An 8,186-nucleotide genomic window follows, 5' to 3' on the forward strand; every position below is an offset into this window, starting at 1 on the left:
TTTTACTAATAGAAATAAATATGGGTGCCCACATGGAATATCTACTCCAATTCATTCAAACAGTATAGTTCAAGATATTGCTACCATGATATGCTTAAATGACGAGCTATAAAAGGCTATAGTACCGTGTCGGGTAGTTGCGCACTATATTATAATAACGCATAAATATTAATTGCATATTTATCCCCTATATTGCATTGCTTCTCTTTTGCATTTGAGTGTTAAAATGATTTAATTAGATGTGTTTTCAACATGTAGAGAAATATATATAGTCCAAGTTAAATCCATGCTTAAAGTGACAATTTAAAGCCCCAAAAAAGATCAAGCTCAAAGACAATGAAGAATTAAAAAATTAAAGACCAAAGTTGATAATTATAAGTATCAAGAACCAAGTAAACAAAGTACCAAAGTGAGGAATAGAAGATTAAAAGCATCAGAGAAGAATGAAAGAAAATCAACACTTGTCGATTCCATCGATAGGACTTTGATTCCATCACCAGGCTATCGATAGGACGAACCATTATACATACTTGTATTTGAGATTGTCTTTTGAGCACTTGTTTAATTATGCTTATGTGATGAATGTTTAATTATTTGTATGCATGATTAGATAGATGTTAGGAATAGATAAGTAGCACATCCCATATCATATTTATAAACTAGTTGCTTAATTGTTACATCATTTATAGTCTATGTGATTGAATTCTCTATTGGCTTGGAAGCGTCAAAGTTAATTGTATTTCTTAGTTTAAATTGCATATTAGTTTAACTAGGCAATTGTAAACATAGTCACTATTCCCTTACTTCGCCAAACTTCTACACATAGCTCGTGGGCCCATCACATGCAATTTCAGTGGGCCATTCATCATTATAGCCCAACCTTTAATGGGCACCATTCAATATGTAAGGCTCACCTTTGATGTTGGTCATCCATTAAGTAGGGTCCATAATCAATGTTATTGTCCATCATTGGGCCCACCTTTAATATCCACCGGCCATCACATGGAGCCCACCTTTAAAGTTGACCATCCATCATGTGGGCCCCACCTCTAATTTGGTCGTCCATCATATAGGGCCCACCTTGGATATGGGCCACTCATCATTAGATCTGACCTTTAATGTGGACCGTCTATCATGTGGGGCCCATCTTGATGTGGATCATCCATCAAGTGCAACCCACCATTATTAATTGCCCATCATGTGGAGCCCACTTGTGACGTGGATTGTCCATCACGTGGGCCCAACCTTCAATGTGGGTTGCCCATTATGCAGGGCTCGCCTTGGATGTGGGTCATTCATCATTAGGGGTCGACTTTGATATGAATTGTCTATCATGTAAAGCCACTTCAATATAGGTCATTCATCATGTGGGGCCTAGCTTCAATATCCATTGCCCACCATGTGGATCCCACCTTTGATATGGACCGTCCATCATGTAGGCCATACCTTTGAAGTGGGTCAGTTACCATACCAGCCCGCTTTGGTTGCGGGCTTTTTATCATTATGGGCTGACCTTTGATGTGGTTCGTTCATATGTGGGCCCACATTAATATGGGGTCATCCATCATGTGGGGCCCACCTTTTATGTGGACCATCCGCCGTGTGAGCTCCACCTTCAATGTGGACAATCATGGTAGCCTCCTTTGACAAGGACTACGAGAGAGAAATAGAAAAGTTGTAAGTTAAAAAGCTAAAAGTAATTAGTTATTGAGATAAGTAGTTTTTGGCAAAGTAAGTTACTTTTATCATGATGCTTACCAAATTAACTTAAGTGAAAAACTAACTTAATTACATAATATAAGTTAAAAAGTAACTTATTTGGTGGTATCCAAAAGGGCCCTTAGTGTCAGGGCTAAGGCCTTTTCAGCCCATTAAGCCAAGACTTAAAAGATTAGAGCTGGGCTTGGCTGGGACCAACCTTGGTCCTTGCCCATTGTCAGTCCATTAGACCAAGGCTTAAAAGATGAAAAGTCATTCTATACTTTAAAATAGCTTCTATTTTATAAAAGTTGTCAAAAGTAACTTAGGATGGTGTTCTGTTGCCAAACGCCCCTATAACGTTGTGCATAAGTTTTACCACCATCACTTGATAATCAACCATTATCAGATTGTTAGAGGCATTATGTTATAGAATTTTTAGTTGCACTGGGCCACTTAGTCCAATCAATCGATCTCAGATTGCTCATCAAGCCCATTCATTTCATGGGCTAATGTTCCAAGATCACACCAATACGCCTTAATATTAATGAGACAGAGAGAGAGAGAGAGAGAGAGAGAGAGAGAGAGAGAGAGAGAGAGAAGTCCCGCAGCAGCAGCAGAAAAGGAATGGCAGTGGCAGCTCCGCCCCAAGTGAAGCTATTATTCAACAGATGGGTCCTTTGACGAAGTCGAAGTCGAGGTTGGTGACATATCTTTGGCCAATTATATCGGTGTGTCCGCATCCAAACACGCCACCTATGACCCCCATACTGCTGGAACATAATCAGTTAAAAAGGTTCTGCAAGGCCTCATGCCCTATTGTGAAGAGGTTGACAATTCACTGATGATGCACGGCCAGAACAATGGAAAGAAGCTGATGGCCGTTTGAATTGTCAAGCCTGCGATGGAAATTATCCGTCTGCTCACAGACCTCAACCCCATTCAACTTATTGTGGATGCGATTATCAATAGTGGGCCAAGAGAAGATGCTACTTGTATCAGTTCTGCCGGTGTTCTAAGGCGTCAAGCAGTCGATATCTCTCCTCTTAGATGTGTTAACCACGCAATATACCTTGTTACAACTGGTGCTCGTGAGAATATCAAGACCATAGCGGAGTGCTTGGCAAACGAGCTCATCAATGCGGCAAATGGGCCTTGAACAGCTATGCCATTAAGAAGAAACATGAGATTGAGCAGGTTGCCAAGGCAAACCGTTGAGAGTTTATTCTTGACGCAGGGAAGGACATGATGAGGTCGATCACCGTCTTCCTCAGGGATAACTACTCTGAATACACGGAGCTCTTTGGATTCCTCACAGAGTTTTCTCAAATCCACGGGGATAGAATAGAAATAATTTCTAATAAATTTGAAAATAAATTAATTGATGATTTTAAAAAAATGAAATTACAATCCTTTAAATAATGAGTTCAAACCAGGACGGAGTTTTAGATTCAAACTCCCTAAAAACGTGACTTACTTATAAGCTTACTAATTTTAGATGGTCATCATTCCTACTAGATTTGATGGTTTTCGGACAAAAATAGTAAGTGTGTAATTTGGCCTAACCATATTGTTCTCCTAGTTTTTATAAGCCCTTTTCATGTTGGTCACGACTCCTAAAACTCAAAAAGTTATGATCGAATTAAAACTTACTATTTATAGTAAAAATGAAAATAAAATGGACTTTTGACCATCGATCAGATAGAATCTATCATTTGGGTAGGTGAGTCTAAATTACTTAACTACTATAGAAATTTACTGCCATGTTAGGGTGATTGTCTTGCAGTTGTGTTCTCAGAAGTAATACTAATAGCCATTGAGTTAAAAAATTAAATAAATAAATAAACCATTTTATCGATAGCCATTGATCATACAGATAGCCAAGATCAGTTGCATAAAATATTCCCAGTCAACAATTTAATCCATCTATTTCTTAGAACCCATCATTGATAGCTTATGATTATAAAGAATTATTTTTGTTAAAAAATTGTAACCACCCCATCCATGGCTTAGATATGGCCATAGAAACTAACGATGCATCAAGGATTTATTAGATAATCCAATCAGTGAAATTTTCGCATAGCGGATGAAATCTGCTTTATACATAATAGGCAGCTCTGATTGATTGGTTGATTGGAGTATCCAAGAGAACCAATGCAGTTAGGAGTATGACTCATAATGCTCTGAGATCAAAGGAGCTCGGTAGGGAATGTTAATGTCCCCACATATGTACATGTCACATGGCACATCCAATCATCACTGGAGATCATTCATTCTTTTATAGACACCATTGATGGCAAGCCATGGTCAGAAAATCATGCCGATGTGGTGATCTTAATCATCTGATCAATATCATGAAAAACACTTTGATTAGAATGAAATGGAGAAACAAAATAGATCCATAGTTATCTCAAAATATATATTCAATAGGCCCCACCCGATCTATGATAGGTAGAAAGCCGATAGTTGTACCAAAATGGCCACCTTCATATCAATGTAGACATCAAGCTGATGTGATATTTTCACCATGGCTTTCCCCCGTGCTGTGAACGAAAGGATGGCGCAAACCAATGACCAAAACATGCCATCAAGCGTATCATGGATCAGAAAATTACGCTTATTTGATTCTCTGAGTAGCAGATTGGCAAACTTTTAATGGACAGTCGAAAATGAAAAATATCTAAATAATCTTATTTTAATAAACAAGTGTCCACAAATTAGAGGCCGGCTATGGTTGTCCAACATATCTAAAATTTAGCCTATTCAATTTTAACGAAGAGGTTTGCACAAATGCATTGAGACTATAGCCATTGAAACTGATCTTTCTTCAATGACCTAAATCATTTATACGATGGGATGGAACGCTCAACAGATGTATCAGATTGGATATTTCAATCTTTTGATTCCACAAAGGTTATGGTGAGTGTCCATTTCCTGAGTGAAAGATACCTCATTTCAACACTGAGGTCTTGGTATCGATTCTCTAGTGGGGGTGGCTAACAGTGAAGTATGAACTGACAGTGGGGTGTACTAACAAGCTAACCCAAAAAAGAGTGTCCATTTCCTAAGATAAAAAACTCAAAATTTGATTGCTTAAAATCATATTTAAGAAGTTTTATTTGCTATATATCCATCATGCAAGTTCGGATTTATGGAATAAACAGTTTAATCGCTGGAAGATAACCTGGATTCAACGACTAAAGTCCCCACAGACCATATTGTAATAACCCAATACCCTCGGTTTTATTTAAGCTAACCTCTCTGATTTATTATATGACATGTATAATATTTCTATGTGCCTACATATCAAGCGTCATGCATAACTCAGAGACTTAGTAGGGTAGGCTGTTGGCCAGGTTTAGTGGGGTATAAATGCCCATAATAGGGGTGGCAATGACAAAGCTGTCTGAATGGCCTGACCCTATAGGTCCAGAATGGCACGGTTTGGCTGGTAACCCCGACACCAATCAGCTAACTGGTGTCGAAGCTTTGTGGAGCCCACCATGATGTACGTGTTTTATCCACCCCGTCTATCCAGTTTTCCAACTCATTTTAGGGCATGAGACCAAAAATAAGGTAGATTAATGAAAGTTCAAGTGGACCACACCATAGGAAACAATGGGGACTGAAAATTTTCCATTGAAAACCTATTGGGGGCAATGAAAGCTTTAGATCAGGCTGTTATTTGTGATTTCCTTTCATTGAGGTCTGTGTGAAGTCATGAACGTATTGGATGACAAACACCACTGCCCCAAGAAGATTTCAACAGTGGATGTCATTGTTCCCACTATTTTATATGGTATGGTCTACTTAGAACTTTTGAATTATCCATCTCATTTTTGGGCTCAATCTTTAAAATAAACTGACGACATGGATAAAACACATATATCATGATGGGCCCATAGAGTTTTGATACCAGACAGCTGGCTGGTGTCAGGCTCACCAGCCAAACCATGTCCGACCAAGGCCAGCACTCTAAATTTCGCCTAAGAGGCCAGGCTTGAAGTCTAAGGCAAGGCTGGGCCAAGACCATTAATGAATAGGCTGGTGCAGGCAGGCGCGGGCAGGCTTGTTTGCTGATGGGATACTTGACTTATTTTGGCAGAGGGAAATTCTGAATTATTTAATACACTTGCTTCTCATGACACTTGACACATGGGCTCTTAAAATGGAACACGTGGCATATATTAAGTCGAATTAAATAGATAACAGTGAAACTCATTTTTATAAATTACTTTACACTGAACATGCAATGTCTCAAAATTACGCTAGTACACTGTGGTGCGCTACACCACATAAATGTATAGATTTTAGGCATGACTGTACGTTGCTACCTTTGGTGTGTCCTACCTGAGTGTTGGAGCAGGATGATTCTTTGAATTCAATGGGAACATGATGAGGCGTAATTGATGTACGGTTTTGATTCTACATAGACATCACAAATGAACTTTACACAACTTGATTTTATGATAACTACCCTGCATTCAAATGTATGTGATCATCACCCTTTTTTACCCTTTTCTCTATGAATTTATGTTACACCCGAGTGGCAATGGGTCGGGCATCCTCTGTACACGAGTTGAACCCGGCTCAGATCGGCTCATCCAGCAGGCTATCCTAACTTAAACTCGGCTTGGCTCAGTCCTCGAGTATGACTAGACAATCGTCTCGACTCTATTAGCATCTCAAGCCAAATTCGAGCTAAGCTTGAGCTTGATCTTTCAAGCTGAGTTTGGGTTCAAGCATTAGAGCTGATTTTGATTTTAAATTTTATAGTTTTTAATATATATATAATTTATTTAAATATTTAAACTAAGTGAACTCGATATGAGAGTTTGGGTCAAGTTTCGAGCCGAGTTGAGTAGAGTTTGGTCTAACATGAACTTGGCTCAAAAAAAATTTGAACTGAAAAATTAAGCTCAAACTCAGTTTCAAGATGAGTCGAGTCAAGATTTTCTGAGTTGAGTCAAGGAAGTTAACTGAGCTAACTCAATTCGTGTACAACTCTAGCACCCTGCCTAGTCCGGCTCTAGACGGGCTTGGGCCTATCAGCTTGGCCCAGGGTTCGGTTTGGGCCAGATATGTATGGCCCAATCAATTTTTTGGCTGGTCTTTTGAGCACACCTTGTCCCAGAGGTGCTCGGCCACTAGCTGACCCCAGCTCGATCCTCGAGCCTGATTGGCCAGTTCGGCTCGGTTCGGTCAGCAACTCGGGCCAGTTCGAGCCAAGGTCAAGCCTCTGTGCTTTTTGTCAAACACATGGAGTGCACCTTCAATTTCTCACGGAATATAAAGCAGCAGCTTCAGTTTACAGGTATTTCATTCCACGCTCAATCGGCAACATAAAAATTAATATACAAGGATATTTGTTTCATATCCATACCTTCCATGTCACCAGTAGAATGTTCATTGAGTCATTTCATCAAACACTTGCTGAGCAACATCAATATCAAAATAACCAAGTCATCGAATTGGTTCAATCCGAGTTCAATTTGAGTTGGGGTTCGATCTGAGTCAAGCTCGGGCAAGCTCCAACTCAGCTCGAAAATTTTTCAAGCCCAAAAAATCAGCTCGAACCAAGCCGAATCCAGCTTTTTTGAGTCGAGCGAGCTAACTCAGTTTGTGTACAGCTCTACCTTGGCCTGACCAAAAGGGCATTTAAGTAACTTAATGTGCTCTAAGTAAACCAGTACTATCATAAGCTCACGGTGCCACTAGTAGATGTGAAGACCACCTGATGTATGCTGACCATCCAACCACTCCATATGACGTGTTACCTCCTTTTATTCCATATGTCAAAAATCAGCATGATTCAACACTCAGGTGGACCACAACATAGGAAACAATGCGAGAGAGGAGGCCCGGCCTTTATTTGCGCAGAGGCTCCAACTGAGGTGAAAAATAGCCTGACTTTTTCCTGACTCGTCATCCAAGGCAGATGAACGGTCCGAATGGCCTAGATTCAATCTAAACCACATGACGGGTCCTCCGTGCAAATCAAGGGTAGGCGTTCCCTTACAACTTGTAACCTGCGTTGTGGGCCACCTGATTGGAATAACGGACATGCTCTCACGCATCTGATAGATGGGTTGGATTTCGTTTCATGCATCACTTGGGCCCCATATCTTTTCGGTACCACCATAAGCATGAAGACGTGGGGCCTTCATGATGCATGCATAAAATGCAGCCCGTACATCCTATGCGTCAGCGTATTTTATTCAGGACCCTAAAATTAGGTTGATCATCCGATCCATTCAGATTATTCATACGGTCCAGATTATGGGTCTTGCCAAAAATGGTTAGAAAAGGCTAATTTTTTGCAACTGAAAGTAACATGAGGTGATGCATCTGATGGATGGGTTGGATGGCCTTCGTACTTACGGTGGTACCATAAGGCATTTGCTTACTTCCCTCTTTCTTAGAGGTGGGCACGGGATGACTCGATCCGGCTAACTCGACTCGTCTCACTCGTTCAGATCCGACTCAAC

At 40.2% G+C, this 8,186-nt stretch overlaps 1 pseudogene; it reads left to right on the top strand.

Moving 5' to 3' along the window:
* Positions 1-2,325: 2,325 nt before the first annotated feature.
* LOC131257531 (small ribosomal subunit protein uS7-like) lies at positions 2,326-2,922 on the top strand (annotated as a pseudogene).
* Positions 2,923-8,186: the final 5,264 nt, after the last annotated feature.

Source organism: Magnolia sinica, chromosome 10 (assembly GCF_029962835.1).
Source record: "Magnolia sinica isolate HGM2019 chromosome 10, MsV1, whole genome shotgun sequence".
Lineage (NCBI taxonomy): Eukaryota > Viridiplantae > Streptophyta > Magnoliopsida > Magnoliales > Magnoliaceae > Magnolia > Magnolia sinica.